The 19149-nt window shown below is 40.6% G+C and overlaps 1 protein-coding gene across 3 annotated transcripts in view; it reads left to right on the forward strand.

The window, feature by feature from the left end:
- The first annotated feature begins 248 nt into the window (after nucleotides 1-248).
- Nucleotides 249-19149, forward strand: part of APC (APC regulator of WNT signaling pathway) — a 58155-nt gene continuing 39254 nt past the window's right edge. Inside the window, exons 1-2 of one of the 3 annotated variants that reach the window (XM_033163640.1) lie at nucleotides 249-464; nucleotides 2850-2894. The gene's annotated coding sequence lies outside the window, so the exon portion shown is untranslated. Of the gene's footprint in view, nucleotides 465-2849; nucleotides 2895-12254; nucleotides 12698-12835; nucleotides 13203-19149 lie in introns of those variants that run through there. The other 2 variants (XM_033163641.1, XM_033163642.1) reach the window with 2 other exon arrangements.

Here is a 19149-nt window from a genome sequence, read left to right on the forward strand (position 1 = left end):
AAGCAGTCGCTCTCGCTCTCTCCCCCCCCCCTACCCCGAAACAAGATGGCGGCGGGGAGGCTGGCCGGGAAGTTGGAGTGAAGGGGGCGGTGACGGGCAGCAGGTTACCAGTGTGGCGAGGGCAAAGGCCGTAGGCGGGCCGGCACCGACACCGACCGAGGGGCGAGTGGAGTGGAGCCGCACGGGGAGTGGGGCGCCCTCTCGGGGATGAGAAGCCGGGGCGGCGGCAGGGGGATCAGCTCCCCTCTCGTCTGCTGCTGCTGCCGCCGCCGCCGCCTGTGAGGAAGGGGAGCGTGACCCCCCACACGGCCTTCCCCCGCGCCCCGGATGTGTGGGCGGCCGCCTCCCAGCTTCGTGGTGGGGCCGAGTCCCCCGAGCGCCGGCCGCGACGGAGGCAGCGGCGGAGTCCCGGGAGGGGCGGCTGCGGCGCTGCTGCTGGGTGCGGAGGGCGAAGAGGCGCGCAGGTGAGTTGAGGCGCGGCGGCGGCAGAGCACACCTGGGCAGAGCCAGTTCACCGGCTTCGATGCCTTTCTTCCTCCTCCTCCTCCTCGCCTGAGCTCGAGGCAGCCTTGCCAGTCAAAGCAGGTCGGGGATCTGGTGTCTTTGAGGGTCGTTCCGCCTTCCAGAAGCTCCCCCCCCCCCACTCCACGGGGCAGCAGACACCATTGCCCTATTGTCTGGCCGACTTCTTGGAGCCCTGCTTCTTCAAAACCCTGCCCTTTCCCTAGGACGGGGCGTTTACTATTTCGAGCCAGAGCCCCATGTAGTTAAAACGACCTTCTGTGGCCCGTGGGTCTTCTCCCTAAGGAGTTGGTGGATGGGGGTCCCCACCACTTGGAGGTGAGGGTGTCTCATGCCCTGTCTGTGGGGGCACTATAGGAAATGGGACACTGGTGCCTACAGGCATTTGGTGGTCTTGCCCGGCCGGATGCTCACTATGTTCTCTCTATGTGGGTAGGGCTATCGATGGTAGCCGCTGTTGGGAAGAGCGCATCACAAAAAGGGTAAATGGAGTTGTTTGCAACGGGCAGATGGTTCCCAAAGACCCCAAATTGCATCTGCCTCTACATTCCGTTGGCAAAAGGAGTAGAAATTGGAGCGGTTGCACTTTCACGAAGTTTGGAACTGAGTGGTTTGGATTGTGACAACTGCGGATTTGCTACAACCAGTCGTATTGGAACTCTTTGCAGTTTGTTGACTGAAGTTATCCTATTTTATTCCTCTGTCCATTAAGCTCATGCTTTGTTGTAGTGAAGTAGTGGTTCTCAGCTGAATTGGGGATGATACAAACATTCCAACCTCCACACGGGGACTACTGATAAATGTATTATAGAGAATCTCTCCAAAACTGTGTGAATGAGCTGTATAGTGGCAATGCAATTCATTGTAAAACAAAGCACCTTGGGGGCACAAAACCAACAGCAAAAAAATCCTACAAGCTAGTGGGGGGTCAGAACTACCCAGCAATGAAACATTGGGGTTGTGGGGGATAGCTTGATGGATATGTTGAATTTTACTTTAGCAATCATTAAGAAAGTGAATGAAACTAAAACACCCTGTAGCTTAATGCTATTATATAAAACTGGTGAGAACATGATTGCTTGCTGCAGCTGATGGAGGATATTGAATATCTGGAAAAATGCAACCAAAATGAGCAAGGGGGTGAAGCAACTCCCCTGTGAGGAAAGGTTATAACTTTGGAGCAACTTGGCTGTCTTTAAAAGAAGATTAGACAGATCAATGGAGGATGAGTGAATGTGAATGACTACTAGCTATAATAGCTATGGTGGGAGACAATATGCCTCTGAATGTTTGGGAATCACAAGTACAGTGGTACCTCGGTTTACGAACTTACCGGTAATCCGTTCCGGAAGTCAGTTCTTAAACCGAAACCGTTCTTAAATCAAGGTGCACTTTCCCTAATGAGGCATCCCATCGCCAGGGCCCTAACACTGTTCGCAAACCGGGACACTGTTTCCGGTTTTGCGGAGTTTGTAAACCAAATCGTTCATAAACAGGACTGTCCTTAAACCGAAGTACCGCTGTACTGCCCTGAGATCTTTGGATGAAGCGCAGCATCCAAATTTAATTAAGAAAAAAAAAAGATTGAGTGGACCCTGTCAAACTCTGGTGCTGCTTGTAGGCTTTCCATAGGCATCTTGTTGGCCACTGAAAACAGTATGTTGCACCTTTGTTCTGAGCTCTTACATTCCAATGAGAACGGGGTAACACTTGTATACTACACTCGCCATCATGTAGGCTACCTAACCTGTACAGGTAACTCAAATTGCCTACAGCAGCCTCCACAGTGGTATTGTACATTCTCGGCCCTTCAGGCAAGTGTGCAGTCTCCAAGCAAATGAATCAATCTACATGATCAACATTTATTCCGTTTAAGTATTTTATCACTTTTTATGGTCAATCCTTTAAATCAGGCTTCCTCAAAATCGGCCCTCCAGATGTTTTGAGACTACAATTCCCATCATTCCTGACCACTGGTCCTGCTAGCTAGGGACTACAACTACATGGGAGTTGGAGGCCAGAAACACCTGGAGGGCTGAGTTTGAGGAATCCTGCTTTAAATGGATCTTCCAGCAAGGGGAAATATTTTTGATAATCATTTCAGAAAGGGTAATGCTTCAGTAAGAAGAGTGAGTCCTCATTCCAGTGTCCCCTAGATGTTTTGAATTGCAACTTCCATCAGCTCACCCAAAATGAGCAGTAGCCAGGGTTGATGGGAGTTGTAGCCTAGCAGCTTCTGTGGAACCTCAGATTCCCATCCCTGTTATAGAAACAGCCAGTCATTGTGTTGCTGTTAATTGTTCTGGTTTTTCCTCCCCTCTACTTAGATTTCAGACTGTATGGAGGCTGGAGCAATCTAACTTTTCTTCTTGGTGAGTGCATCTCAGTGGATTTACCTATGCTTGCATTTTCTTTGGAATAATTGTTCCCGTATATTGTTCCAGGAATGGTGCTCTTAAGATACATGGTTTTTGTAGTTTATTGGTGGGAATTCTGAGAAACACTCATGGGTCTATAAATACGTTGCGGCCTCTAGCGTTGCTAGCAGTTGAAGAGCATTGGTGACTTGTAACCAACTGTGCCACTTGTAGGCAGTTACTAACATGTTAGCTGAACATTGGACTTGAGTCTAAATTCAGTTTGGCTATCGCAGTTTATTATGTTTGTTTCCTGTTTTGAAATTTGAACTTTTGTCACCTGCAAGAAGTTGTTATGGGGATCAGTGATAGATTTTACAATAACTGCTCATTATGTTGCTACTGTATGCTGAACTCTTGTGAATAATCTGCATAATACCTTCTCCATATGGCTGTCCACTTTTTCATGGCAACCATGTGTATCTAACTAATATCTAACCCAGATTGCTACGCTGATGGTTGCAGTTCCAATAAGGTTTTCTTAGCACTCACAATTACTTTCAGGTCTTGTGTGCGAAGTTTCTACACTAGCAGTGTGGAAGGCATCTGTTACACCTATGAAAGCTTTCCTGATTGGGAAGTTCCACATAGCAAGCTGTATTAAATACTACATTTGGGTATGTAGAAGTTACCTGTGTGGAAAAGGTAATCTGTAGATTGGCCTTTGTGGACCAACATTTGCACGATATCCTATTCCTACTAATAGCGTATACATAATTGCCACCCTTGCCTATTTATCAATTGGTTTCAACCGAATTTTATCTCTGGAAGTAAGCTTTATTTCAAAGAAACTTTACACACAAGTGTATTCAATCAGTTTTATTCAAAGATATCTGTGGATAGTGAAATATGTGTTGTTCTCTACTATTCTATCTCCCTATCCATTTGTGGGAAAGAGAGATTCTTCTTTGCCTCCAATATATGTTGTATACTGAAAAAACAGAATTTGGTGTGGGGTATTCAATAACTGTTAAAGACTAAAATATTAAAGAACTAAAATTACATGACTAACTTTTATTCAAATAGTGGGAAAGACAGATATATTTGAGACAGATAATTTCTACATAGTTAAAACTCACTTTTTAACATTTTGTAAATGCCATGCTTTCAGTTTTACTAAGGAGCGCACTCAATCCTAGTGAGTCAGGAAACAAGTTTAGTGGAGATCACAAGGTCCCTTAGCATATTATTATGCTTGGACTTCTGTTTCCTCCTGATATCCTTCTTCTCTTCCTCTTCATAAAGACTGTATTTCAGATAAGCTTATCCCAAGGGAGTAGTTTAATAACTGAACACACTATTTTAGGGTACAAATTAACTGATACGAAACTTCCAAGAATGTACAGGTATTCTTAATTTCTATAAATTGAGAATTTCTGTGTTCCTAGAAACATTATTGCACTTGTGGAATGACTTACACTTGCACAATGAAACGTTCCCTCCTCTCTTATCCCTCTGCCTCCCATATTCTTCAAGTGTTAGGGGACCCTGTCTCAGCAGATATGTGTGTGTGTGTGTGTGTGTGTGTGTGTGGAAGAGAAATGAGAGGAAGTTCCATTGTGTGAGCATGTCATTCCACAAGCACAGTGTCTTCATTAGCTATAACCTTATTGTTTAGCATTATGTACAAATCAGGATAATGGTGACAGGAATAGAATTGTAGAGTTGCTAAGGGACCCTGAGGATCATCTAGTCCACCCCCTGCAATGCAGGAATATGCAGCTGTCCCATATGGGGATCAAACCTGCAAGCTTGGGATTATCAGCACCGTATTCTAGCCAACTGAACTAGCTAGGCAAAAGCAATGAAACAAAGACTTGGCTGTATCGCATTATACCGTATATTGACTTTGTTTTGTATAGAGATGTGTGTTTCCGCTTGCATTGGTAATGCCGTTTCTTTTATCCACACTTATTTCATTTGCTTTTAAAATTCTGTACTGTTTTTGTACTTTGGATTTGTAAAGAGCCTTTGCAGAACTGGTCAGAAGTGCCTGGAAACCAAATTAAAGCATTTTGCACCACAGGATTGCTGAATGAAATCTTGCCCACCTTCTAAATTGTTTGTGAGGCTTCTGTTCCCTACTTTGTAAAAAAACATTGGATATTCTTATCTGGCCCCTGTACCTCTTTGTGCTATTTTTTTTCTCCAGCTGTCCCAGCTTCTCTCCAACCAGCAGTGCTTGTTCTCCCTCTTCATCTTCCTTTCCCTGCCACCTTCCAGTCTGAGACAATGGAACATGCAGCATTAATTGACTCAGTGCCTCACTCTTCTTATTTAACAATCATTTTTTGATTCACACTTAGGAATTCTTGAACCTTGCTTGTTTATAGACCTGTTAGCAATGATATATGAAACCCAATCTGTGCATCCTTCCTTCTGTAACCCCTATTTTCCTGAGGTCTCAGTTTTCCTGACTTTTTCATAACTCTGTCATTTGAGAGTGGCATAGTCTAGCTTTAACCAGAATAAGGGAGTTATGGTATGGCTTTCATTTAGAGTTGTGTGTGCTCATTAATGGACTTCTGAGGATGAGCTGTAGAAGACATTGTGTGAAACTTCTAATGTGGAAGAAGGGGAAGTCTGCTCTGAAGGAAAGGCTCTCAACCTTTGAAGGTGGAGGCCTGTGAGAAGATTTGAAGGAATTACTCAAGGGAAGCTTGGTGATAGGAAAATGATTTGCTTCCTCAAACAGTAGAAAGATTTGAGCATTGTATGAGAAACGGGCAAAAGTAGTTACGTGGTTTGTTGTGATTTGTTTTGTTTCTTTGTGTGATATGTGTGCTTACTGCTACATGTGACAAGATGGTAATTTAGTGACAAACTGTCAGTTTGATATGATTTTAGTATCCCTTTAAAATGTGGAAATACAGTGGTACCTCGGGTTGCGGACACGATCCATTCCAGGGTGCTTTTCGCACCCCGAATAGTCCGCAGCCCGAGCTGCGATATCGCGCTTCTGCGAATGTGGGATCTGCACAGAACAGTTCTGCACGTGCGCAGACTGCGCAGTGAAACCCGGAAGTAAATACTTCTGGGCTTGCCACGTTCGTAACGCAAAAAAACGCAACCCACAGCTATCGTAACCCGAGGTATGACTGTAACTAAAATGAAAGAACATTGTATATGGCTTATTTGTTAACTCTGAATGTAGTGTTTAGTATAATAGAATATATACAGTTCATTTATCTAGCCTACTTAGAACCTAGTTTCTGTGTTCAAGTCAAAACCAAAAAAAATTGTATTGTTTACTTATATTGTAGTTGTTAGTTTCTTAGCTTTAAAGGCATCTAACAGTGCAGTTCTAACAATGTGTACTCTGAAGTTCTATTTAATTCAACATGTGTCTTCTGGTAGAAAATTCCAGTTTAAGTATACTGTGTGTGCAGTACTTCATTTGGGTTATCATGAATCTTCTAGTATTCAGTTTTAACTGATGTCTTTGGGTTCTAGTAGTATGAATTTCTGTGTCCATTGAATTTACACTATGCACAATTTTTAAAAAACCTTAATCTTGTGATCAGTTTATTTCCAGGCCGCGTCAGTTTCACATGCGTTCGTTCCATAAGTGTGCTTTGTCCTACCTATTTCTTGGTCATTCTGCAAATTTAAAAAAGAACAAGTTAACATTCATGTTTCTGAACATATCTATGTGAAGAAAAATTCAGAGAAGTTCAGAAACAAAAGATAATGGCATTCTTATTTGCATATTATTCCAGGATGTAAGAATCAGGGTTGTTTAAAGAACATGGACCAAAGGAAATCCTCAGGCATGCCTACTTCTCTGAACATGTGGCCCTCCAGATGTTGTTGGACTTGTACAGTACTCCCATCTGCCCTTGTTGGCTTGTTAGGGATGTCAGAAGTTTTAATCCTGCAACATCTGGAAGACCCCAAATTTACCATTCCTGCTTGCTTTTTCTGAACTTAAAAGTCCTAGATGTTGTAACCCTCCCTCACAGTGGAGTTGCTTTGGCTCTTTGTCATTTTGGTTGATGTTTCCTGAGTTTTCCATTTTGAGACATGCTGACCCAAACTTTATAGATCTGTATAAAGGCATTACAATTTTAGAAGATTGTAATCCCTTTGCAATCCTTTTCATAATACTATAATCCCAAACATGGAATTTAACTTTTTCTCACTTGCTGCACATTGGGTCAACGTTTTCATTGAACTATCTGCTTTGAACCCAATATTCTTTTTCTTGGTTGGTCATCACCACCTCAAACCCAATCCATTTATGATTTTTTGCCCCAGTATCTATCACTTTTTGGACTTGTTTTCATTGAACTGCATTTGCCATTTTACTGCCTGTTTATCTTATTTTGGAGAGCGCCTTTTAGGGTTCTTTATAATCTTTTTTTTTGTGTTTATCATTCTGAATAAATTGATGTCATCTGCATCCATACCTTAGCACCCAAGCCCTAGTATTGCAGCTTCAGGTTTTTCATTTTTGATTCAGTACATACAACATTCCAGAATAAAGATATAAATTCTATATATCAAGAAAAGTAGTACTTACTGGGTTCCTGCATCCCCCCCCCCCATTTGTATAGCAACATACTTTGAAAATAGTGAGATGGGAGTACTTTTCTCTTTCAAATTTCTTACTATGATAACACCACTTGTCAGAATAGGCATGGTATTGCTTAAATACAATTAACTATATATCCTAAAGAAATACTGAATTCAAGACTATAGTGTATTTTATGGTGTTATGTGGAATCTTTGTCACTGTTGTCTAAAAAGACCTGCTATACCTATCCTTCATGAAAATGAACTATAGTTTGTAGCAAATAATTTGGTAGTAATTTGCTGTGGGATTTTTTTTATGAGGAGAGAGAGATAAATTCAGTAAGTATAGCCTACACAAATTGTTATTGACAGCTACATTGAAAGCTCTTTAGAATGGAAAGTATGTGATATAAATATATCATTAGATTTTAAAAAGTCTTAAAAACAAAAAAGGTTCACAAGTACATTTGCCTGGAAGTAAGCCCTTTGAATTTTATTGGAATTTCATGCCAGGGGAAAAGATTTAGGGTTGCAACCTAATGTCATAATGCTACAAATACGTATCCTAGCTGAACAGTCTGTTGTATTAATTGTAATCCTGTTCCAACAATTTAATGTATGATAGCAGGTACTGTATGTAGTATTTCACTAATATCTCTGGCTTTGTGCTATCTGAAGCATCTTGAGAGTAGCATATAAGTAACTTATCTCCAGTACTGTATACATCCCCCCCCCCCTCCATACATTTAGTGCTCTGCCTTGTGGACAATTACCTATATGGTTCTTCTGATCAAACATATTGGGTGGGCTCTGAACTATGGTGAATGTCACATTTCAATGTTGAACCAGTGCACAACCCTTGGGCACAAATTGCTTTCACTGCTTCATCTGAAAGAGCTAGGATATGCAAACTGAGATTTATTTATTTATTTAAAAAAAACCCCACAAAAAACACCTGGCCATTTTCAGTGCTTCATATTAACTTGAAAATGATAGTATGGTTGGGCCCCAGTCTTGGGCTCTTGTCCAATGCCTGACTTTGTTGCCTTCTAGAGCCAGGCTTGGCATCAGTCATTCTACAAATACACACTTTGGTAGGGGGCAGTGTGAATTTGAAACTTGGGTAATACATGGGGCAGGCATCTTTGCTTAGATTAGAAGTCTAAATGTTTGAATTGCTTCATGCTAACAACATTAATTCTTTGCTTTTATTGGGCATGCTAAGAATTGGTTTTCTGTTAGACTTGTAAGATGTTGAATTAATATGGAATTGAGTATTTCACAAAAGTTTAGATGCCAGTTCAAGTGACAGCCCACTAATTAAATGTCATTGTTAGACCTTGAGAACTGGACTTGGTTCATGAAGCTTTTTCCAAAAAAATGTTTCAAGTGCAATAACTTGAAAAGAGTGAAGTGAATGGGAAAGGAGTGCTTGTCATCCTCTTTAAGCAATGAATTTGTGTACTGCTTTATTTGCATGAAAAAGTAGATTTCTGTACATGACTGTCTTTATACTGTTCTCAGTTTTTACTGGGAAACAAAATGTCTTAATTCTTCAGCTCTTAAATAGTGTTTAGTTTGGTTCACAAAGTCTTCACAATAATAAAGATCAAGGTTAGCTTTATTTTTGTAGTTTCTTGTAGTAGAGTGATGTTGTGGCTTTATTTCAATTAAGTTTTTAAATTAATCAAGAACAGTTTGATTCTGTGGCATTTGCTTAGCTGCAGTGAAGACAGTTTCAAGTCATAAATGTTCAGTGTTCACATTTATGGCATGTCTAAAAGAGATGAATAAAAGGCTGTTTTGATCTTTCACAACTTCCTTTCTTTGAAAATCCTATGTAACAAACTGATATTTAAACTTTTAATATATTGTCCTCTGTAATGGTCAGTAGAAGAATCATACTATGCAGAAGTAGAATCTTGCACTTGTGACTTTATTGTCAGTATTTTCATATCAATACTTGGTATTGATTTGATGCGCCTTTAGTATTCCACTGTATTGGATTAATTGAGTGATGTAGCATTTGTGTGAACCTGTGAAAAGATGGCTGCTGTATCTCAAACTGCTACTGCTATAGAGCAGAAAAGATAAAATGTTAAAAGAGCCACTTGGTTGAAATAAAGTTGTCTACTAAGCTATAGGAAATTAATTTTATTTTCTAATACTACTTGCAAGTCTTTAGAAGCAGCTGATACTTAGAGATAATTTTGGCAAACATAGCAGATTTAATCTGCAAAAGAAGACCATGCTAAAACTGTTCAGAGGTTTTGTTCACAATTAAGTGGTATAAAAATTCTGCTTAATGCTGAAGAAGACATTGGGTTCTTTCAGGATAATATTTTTATTCACGTTTAAACAAGCCAATCTATTGGAAACTAGTTATAGCTATTCAGCTGCCCCCCGCCCTTTTATTTTTAATCTTAAAGGAGGTGTCTTCTTCTGATTTCCCTGCTGCTCCAAATGCAACCTCTCATAATTGTTTCTCCATGTGGTCTTCAGGTGAAGGGTGGTATGCAAATTTAATAAATAATCATAACCACAATTATTGTTTGGAGGGCCCAACCTCCAGAGCAACTTTTCAAGGAAGGCAAGTAAGATTCAGCAAACACCCCACCTTCTTACAGGGCAGTGTCCTGTAGGTAGAGCTCCACTCATGAGAAGTTTGAATCCAACCCACTGTCTTCTAAACTGATTGTATTCTTAAATATGGGTATGTATCTGTGGAAGACAAAAATGTTTGTTTGAATTAATGGGACAGAGCAAATGAAGCCCATAAGTTGCAGGAGACGAAATACTCATCCTGTTACAGGAATAAAATGATATACAGAATGCTCTGATTTTTGGTTTACATGCTCAGCATATAGAGAGAACAAACAGTATGCATGTCTCTAAAAAAATATAGTTCTGATCATGGGTGCCACAGTTGCCAGGTTTTGATGACATGATACCCTGTTTCTCCTAAAATAAGACATAGCCATAAAATAAGCCATAGCAGGATTTCTATGCATTTGCGAAATATAAGCCGGTAGTAGAACTTCTGACAACCTTGTAGTACCTTAACTACTTTAACTATTTCTCATGTTGTTCCAATGGCAGAGTGCAGACATCGAGACCCAGCCCCTGGGAAACAACCCAGAAACAAGGGAGTGGTTAATAGGAAATCAGGATCTATGTGAATGATATGTGCACTTTGGACTAGATTGGCATTGAGCCCCTTTGGTGCAAAAAACAAACAAACCCCTGCACATTTTCAGGACACAACTTGGGTATTCAGGAATGTATGCATTCTTTGCAATATAATTATTATGGGTCAAATTCTAGCTCAATCCCTGAAGCTAATATTATCTCCAGTTTATTTTAATGCTCATTTTCAAGTGGCATTACTAATGATATTGTCAGTGTGTCAGGTTCAAACAGGAAGGATATTCACACTTTCCAAGGGACTGTCCCCATAGTTCTTCACAAATTATCTGGGTTAGATGCATATCAGTTGACAGAATCAGGAGAGACAACATATTCTTATGTTCTGTGTTCAGTATGTCAGTTAATAACCTGTTTAGGTTTTGCTATTACCAAAACTAGTAATTGTTCATATTTTCACTCTTGCAGTAATTAGCAGTATCAACTAAAGTAGATTGTATATGTGAAAGCTGCTGAGACTAAGGAAGCAGTACTGGAGAACATCCGCCCTAAATTTACCTCTCATCCTATGAAGTAACATTCTGGGGAAACAAACTAGTCTACAGATTTCCTTTCTAAACTTGGGTAAATGTCCAGAGCCTTTTGCTATAATAGTGACTCTTCCTTTGCTCAGACAGTTTTAAATATTCAATAAGATGGGGGCTGGTGGTGTAGATTGGCATAATAATACAAAAACGAATTATTTAAGTAACCTGAATTGCAGAGAACTTCACATATTTTGGCTACTTGCATGTTTTTTGAATGTAAAGGCAGTATGTAACAGTAACCTACTGCCTATTTAGACAGGAAGCAGGATGTGCTGCTGGCATTAATCACTGCTTCTCTCTAAACAAATGGTTCTCCAGATATATTTGTTAACAATAACTGCCTTCCTATTACATTCATAATTTCTGTCTCAAGTTTAATCATCAGTTAAGACTGGCACAGCAATCCTATGCATGTTTACTCAGGAGTAAGTTACTCCCACGTATGTTTGGGATTGCAGCCTTAAGCTCCCTATGTCATGATCCACATTACCTTCATTTCTTGTGTGCCTATGCATACATTTTGCATTGAGGCATGTGTTGTGGCTATTGTGCAAATACTTCAGGCAGCATCCTTTGCAAAGTAATTTTCTTAATTGTTATAAAAATGCTAGTATGCAAGTTGTTTGGGTAGAAAGCCACCTTAGTTTCTGTGAAGTCTTCTTTGGATAGGATATATAAAGTGTTCTTTTGTCAAATCCTAAGTATTATATGTATGTATTATCAGTTGTAAACTATAGCTGAAATTAGGAATGAAAATGCTTTTGCAATGGACATGGTTTTCCTGCTGAATGCCTCCCCTCTGTTTTTAAATGTGTTACCACTAGGGACATAGACTTGGAGGTCTGGATGGGACTTGAAGGTCATCTTGTTTGACGCTTTACCCTAAAGCAGAATCTTGCAGTTTGAATTGAAATGGACTAGACAGCTCCTAATGATCAGTAATGGAAATGGATCTGAATTAAATTAGCCCTCTCTGCTATCATGTGAACTGATTATTTTCCATAGCTTCAATCAGGGGTATATGTTATCAATACTGTTAACATATGCATATTAGTCTTGATGAATCACTTGGCATTGAGGGCAGAAAAGCCAGTCATCATACAAAGAGAAATTGTTCAGTTAAATGAGAATAAGAGAAATTGATTTTGGGCATGTCTCTCTTTCTCTGTTCTCCCCCTGACCCCATTCCACTTTCTGTTTTCCCTCTCTGCTCAGTAAAGGTGGTTGTCCTTTCCTGTTCTCACTGACAAGTTACCCCTCCCTTCCCTTCTGCTAGATTGTCCAGACAGCAAATTGACAAGAGCTGGGGTGGGTCGGAGAAAAGGAAGCAGTGGATGTGAACAAGACTATGTTATATTCTCTGATGTGATCAGGGCCATTGGCTGGGTTGGGCTGGGTGCACACGTGACTGGAATGTGGCTGTATTGGCTCTGGCTTTAGCGCAGACAGTGAATACAGGAAGGTACTGGGTGTTGAAGACTGAATGGAGGTGCAGTCGGCGTCGGAGATGGGGTAGGTGAAATCTTAGTGTTGTACTCCTGTTGGTGTCTGTAAGGACAGCGTTGTCCCATCTTGCTAGTGAATGACATTTGTCAGGAAAGGTAGCTGGTTCTCTCCTCCATGCATTAGCTTCTTAGCTTTTACAGAAAGAACTAGGAATCAAGTCCTAGGATTCTGATCCATGCTTTTGACAGAATGAGAGGATATTGCGATGGTGAGCTTTGGAAGTGATAGAAAAAAGATGCTTTTGTAGTACGAAAATGGTTGTTCTAAAGGTTTGACATAGAAACAAGGAGAAAATAGTATCTTAGGAGACGGATAAAGGGCAACAAAGAATGAAACATTCATCGCTTAGAGGAATGAGCTGAGCCCATTGAAATCCTCCCTTCTCCTTCTCCTCCTCCCTCCTGTCACAGTAGCAGCAGCCAGAGAAAGGGACACAAAGCAGCAGAGGAGATGCCTTGATTTGAATCTAACAACCCCACAATGCAAGGGCTGGAGGGGGAGGATGAGGAAGGTATTGTAGAGAATGGATTATTGTAATTTTGAAATGTTAAGATTTGCTTTTGGATGGCCTGCATAATATTGCAGAGCCATGAAGACTCCCCGCTGGAAATGCTGTGAAATCCCAGTGCCTTTGTTAGTGACATGATGTGTTGCTGGCATTTCTGCGGTTTACTGCAGCAGCTTTTGCTCCTTTACTGAAAGGGAAAAAGCTGCATAGAGACGAGAGGTTCTGCTGCACTGCTGCACCCAGGAATGCAATAGAGCAGTTGCCACCCCTACAAAAGCAAATTCCGAAATGTAAAAAAATAAAGATGAAAGGGAAAGGGAAAGAACAGTATTTGTCATCTGCCCGAAGCTTTTGACTTGATCTGTTCATCATCACCATAAGAGATTCTGAGAGTTATTCAGTCTTGGATACTATTAGTAATCTTAATAAATTATGTATGAAGTAGTGCTCTTTTCTTTCTTTTTTCTCGTCAGATGCAGTTTTAAATGTAATAATTAGGTCAGCTTTGATGCATCACTGTGGAGGAAAAATGGCTATTTTATTTGAGCATCAGCAGAATTAGGAGTAATCTAGCAGAACAATGATTAAAGTATAATAAATTATCAATTCATTTTCAGCAGTATGTCGAAGGTAGTACTTTTTGGATGATTTGCTCTTTTTGTGGATCAGCCCAAAAATTCTTGAATAATTGTGTGTTGTATTTACTTGGTGTTCTCAAATGCTAAAATGATATTTTAGTATTTATGGCAATTGTTTTTAAATTCCTGTACACTTTAATATTCTGGTTTGCCACATTTCAAACTATATCATGTGGCTTCAAAAATTATATATAGCAAGAATGCCATTTTCTACTTAGTATGTACATTTTTTTAGTGAAGTCATCAGTTTCATTAGTGGACTATACATTTTAAATTTATTATTTAGAGTAATAGGCCTGTGAATACTTGGACTTCCTTAAAATTTATATAAATATATTCAATTTCAGGTCAGCTATATAGAACAGAATAAGTAATCATGATGGGAGCCCACATGAGAGATGCATTCCATTAAATATTTTCTTAACAATTAAGACATAAGGACATAAATAATCACTAATCAAAATGAGTATGTGATTAGAAAAAACAAGCTTAAGGTGCAATTTTAAAAAGGTAAACTCTGGTAGAATTATTAGTCCCATTAAATAACTATAGGTGCTAGGGGAAGAAGACAAAAATCTTGGTCAGCAGTGGTAGTGCAGAGGCTCCTTTGGATTGTTCTTCCATTATTACTTTAAACTGGGTATGTGCAGAAAATGTTCTCTTTAAAATGGCACAACAAATCAGTTATACTCTTTATACTCCATAAAGTTGGAGCTTACATAATAAGCTGGTACACCAAATTTCACTTATCTTGTAATGATGGATACGACTGAGAATTTATGATGTGTTTTCAATATACAAAAATATAACATTTTTTATAAGTCTTTGTGATGGGTATTTAGTTTACCATTCTGCCATTATTAAAGGATCCAATCAGGAAGAGATAAATAAATTTATTGTTGAAACAGATTTCTGTATGGTGGCAGGCTGGATACTATACAGAATAAGTGCTGATGAGCCTTCTAAATATAAACTGTTTCCTGTTGTTTGACATGTAAAGGTCACTATGTTGGATCACTTGTGATTCTGAAGTGATGTTATTTTTAGTGATAAGTCTTATTTAATACAATTACTTGTTTTCCAATAAGTGATCCATGCCTTTTTAATGGGAAATAGAAGTGCTTAGAACTCTTTCCTGAATCATGTGCATAACTGTCCCACTTTGTTTTTCTCGATTGAGACAATACTGCATGGTGTTGATCTGGTTGTGGACCAGATCCAGGTGCTCTTGAAGGAAACTGATTTTTTTAAATCGGGGTCTCCCAGACTTTGGGTCTCCAGCTGTTTTTGTACTACAGTTCCAATCATCCTTGCCCACTGGCAGTTAGGGATGATGGGAGTTGTAGTCCAAAAACAACTGGAGACCCAAGTTTGGGAGACCATGGTATCCTTCTGCAGCAGCTGTCCAAGTTAGGGGTAGGTGGCACTGCTTCGCGGTGGTTCCGGTTCTGCTTGGATAGCTGTTTCCAGAGGCTGCTGCTTGGGGAGTGCTTTTTGGCCCTGTGGGGCCTTCAATGTGTAGTTCACTTTTATCACTATGGTGTTTAACATCTTACATAAAGCTACTGATTAGGGTTATCAAGAGTTTTGCAGTATGTTCTCAGCAATATACTGACGGCACACAGCTCTACTTCTCCTTTACATCTGTAGGTGTGGCAGTGGATGTGCTGGGCCACTGTCTTGCCTTGGTAATGGACTGGAAGAGAGCCAGTAAACTGAAGCTCAATCCAAATAAGACTGAGGCACTGTTAGTGGGTGGTTCGCTATACCAGATGGATGGGAGGTTGCCAGCTCTTGATGGGGTTATACTCCCTCTGAAGGAGCAGGTCCATAGTTTGTGGGTATTTCTCGATCGTCTCCTGTTGTTTGAGGCTCAGGTGGCTTCAATAGCATAGAGTGTCTTTCATCAGCTTCATCTGGTGAGTCAGCTGCAGCCCTGTCTGAACAGGGATAGCCTAATGTCTGTCATCTATGCTGTGGTAACCTAGGTCAGATTACTGCAATGTGTTGAACAGAGGGCTTCCTTTGAAGACAGTTCAGACACTTCATCTAGTGCAGAATTTGGTGGCCAGGTTGCTCACTGGGGTAAGACAGTTTGAACATATTTTACTGATCCTGGCCCAACTGCACTGGCTGCCAATTAGTTTCTGGGGCCCAATTCAAAGTGCTGACCTATAGTTTTGAACTATAAAGCCTTAAATGGCTCAAGACTGCAATACCTCAAGGACCGCCTCTCTCCATCTGAACCTACCCAGACTCTTTAATCTTCATCTGAGGCCCTTTTGCATGTACCTCCTCCATGAGAGGTCTGGAGGGTGGCAGCATGAGAACAGGCCTTTTTTGTGGCGATTTCCCATTTGTGGAATGGTCTCCCCAGGGAGGCTCGCCTGGTGCCTTCATTACATAGGTGCCAAGACTTTGGCTCAGTCTATGGGCTTTTAAATGTGTTTGGAGATATTGGTATGCGTTTGCTTTTGTTTTACAGTGGTGCCCCGCTAGACGAAAATAATTCGTTCTGCGAAAATTTTCGTCTAGCGGGTTTTTCGTCTTGCGGAGCGGCAATGACAGCCGCGCTCCGCAAAACGGAAAAAAAAAGACGAAATTTTTTCGTCTTGCGAGGCAGCCCCATAGACTTTTTCGTCTTGCGGGGCAGCCTTCCGCTAGACCAGGGGTCAGCAACCTTCGGCTCTCCAGATGTTTTGGACTACAATTCCCATCATCCCTGACCACTGGTCCTGTTAGCTAGGGATCATGGGAGTTGTAGGCCAAAACATCTGGAGAGCCGAAGGTTGCCTATGCCTGCGCTAGACGAATGCCTTCGTCTAGCGAGTTTTTCGTCTTGCGAGGCATTCGTCTAGCGGGGTACCACTGTATTATGTATTTTGAATTTTTATGTTGCGAAGTGCCCTGTGGTCTTCAAATGAAGGGTGGTATACAAATTTTATAAATAATAAAATAATAAAAAATGCTCTGACAAGCCCATCTTTTCTCCAAACTCATTTCACAGGTGTCTGAATAGCTCGAAGTAGCTTTACGTTTTTCATAGCTATGTTTAAAGAAGTTTTATTTCCTTTGCTTGACATATGCACTCACTGAAGCAACATTTGAGAACCCGTTTAAATTAGCTTTAAAACCAAATATTGTAGAAGTCAGCTCTGTTCATTTGATTAAACCTTACACCCCTGCCTGCTGTGCCAGAGCTCTCCCACTATTTGTGCCAGAAGAGAGAGTCAGAGAGAGAGCTAATGAAGCACCTATTGTGCGCTTCTGGGAAATAACCGACTTGTGTACGGATGCTGCCCAGTGAAGCACTGTCTGGCATGGGATAATTGTGAGAAATGAGACCCTGCAGAAGCAGAATCCTTTGCATACACGATGTTCCCTCATTGCACAATGCAGCAGGGCTGCTCTCACTCTGGATGCATTCTTTTTCCCATGAGTGAAGCAAGAGACAGCAGATCCTACTCCCAAAGGAGAAGTAGGGATGTAGCAGCAGTTGGATCCCATCAGGTTATCTAGATCAGAGGCACGGGGAAGATTTTTCAGTCCAGTGGCCATATTCCTTCAGTCTTCCAGGAGCCATATGCTAATGGTGGGTGAGCCCTGAGGCAAAAGAGATTAGATCAGTGTTTCTCAAACTTGGGTCTCCAGCTGTTTTTGGATTACAACTCCCATCATCCCTAGCTAGCAGGGCCAGTGGGCAGGCATCATGGGAACATTGTTGGATAGTGGGTATTGTGTTGGTCAAGGAACAGGGGGTGGCCATATGGCAATGAAATATGTACAGTGAAATGGTTTTGTTTTATTCATAGTTTTGTTAACTTGGGGTCTTCGCTGTGGTATAATTGACAAGTCCAGTATGATTTGTCTGTTGTGGACTTCAGTCTGATGCTTCCAGTGTATTCACTGCTTTGCAAGGTCTCAGAACTTTAACATGGCAAAAGTGCAAACAAGGGTAAATCCTAATGGTATTGGTGACAGCTGTTCCGTCCTGAGTTTTTTAAACAGTCTGAAGAAATTTATGATAAGTGGTAACCATGCTGAAATGTTCTAATAATGCTAGTACAGTCAAACCTCGGATCCTGAACGCCTCTGTTTTGGAACGTTTCAGATCCCGAACGCCAAAGACCCAGAAGTAAATGCTCCAGTTTTCGAACGTTTTTCAGAAACCGAATGTCCGACGCAGCTTTTACTTGTTTGCAGGAAGCTCCTGCAACCAATCAGAAGCCACGCCTCGGTTGTCAAACATTTTGGAAGCCGAACGTGATTCCAGAATGGATTATGTTTGACAACCAAGGTTTGACCGTACTGGCATTGAAAAATTATTGCTTGCATGGCTAAACAAAGACCAATAAATAATGGATACCCCATGAACACAGCATCTCATTTAAAAAAGAACTTGCTTTCATGCAGTAAGTTATATTTTATATTTAATGTATTTTAATATTTGTTGGAAGCCACTCAGAGTGGCTGGGGAGACCCAGCCAGATGGGTGGGGTACAGATAATAATAATAATAATAATAATAATAATAATAATAATAATAATAACAATAATAATAATTAATAATTGTGTATTCTTGTGAAATATCTAGCTGTTCTCTTGTGAGTGAGAGAATACAGAACACCAACGTTTAGCTGATAGTTTGTTTGCTTTCAAAAAAGCATATTACCATAATGACAATGATTTATGAAATTCACCAGTTACCATCCAAAATACAATCAAAAGGATGATATCTGTTCTTGTTAGTAGAATTCTTACAGGTTACTTGTTAAATATATTTTGCTTAAACCAATTATGGAGCTAGTAAAGCAATACTTTAGACTTTAGATCTAAAACATGTAGTATAAACACCGACAATTGGGAAACATTGGCCTGCAAGTGCTCCAGTTGGAGAACAGCCTTTACCAAAGGTGTTCTGGACTTTGAAGATGCACAAACTCAGGATAAAAGGGAGAAACATGCTAAGAGTAAGGCAGGTTCGGCAAACCTTCACCATGATCAACTCCCACCCGGAAACCTTTGTCCCCACTGTGGAAGGACGTGTGGATCCAGAATTGGCCTCCACGGTCGTCTATGGACTCACCATTAAAACCGTGTTCATGGAAGACAATCTTACTTGGCAACGAGTGATCTTCAGAGAAGAAGACTTGAGACTTTTGGTTCCTTTCCCAAATATTCAGGTTGAGGTTATAGCTGTGTTTTGCTTCACACTTTGTGTGGTATCTCCTTCTGTTACACATGAGCTGACACTGCATAATGGCAAGGCAATGAATCAATGGGAGAATTGCAAATGTGAGAACAGCATAATTT

This window comes from Lacerta agilis, chromosome 11 (genome assembly GCF_009819535.1).
Source record: "Lacerta agilis isolate rLacAgi1 chromosome 11, rLacAgi1.pri, whole genome shotgun sequence".
NCBI classification, from domain to species: domain Eukaryota; kingdom Metazoa; phylum Chordata; class Lepidosauria; order Squamata; family Lacertidae; genus Lacerta; species Lacerta agilis.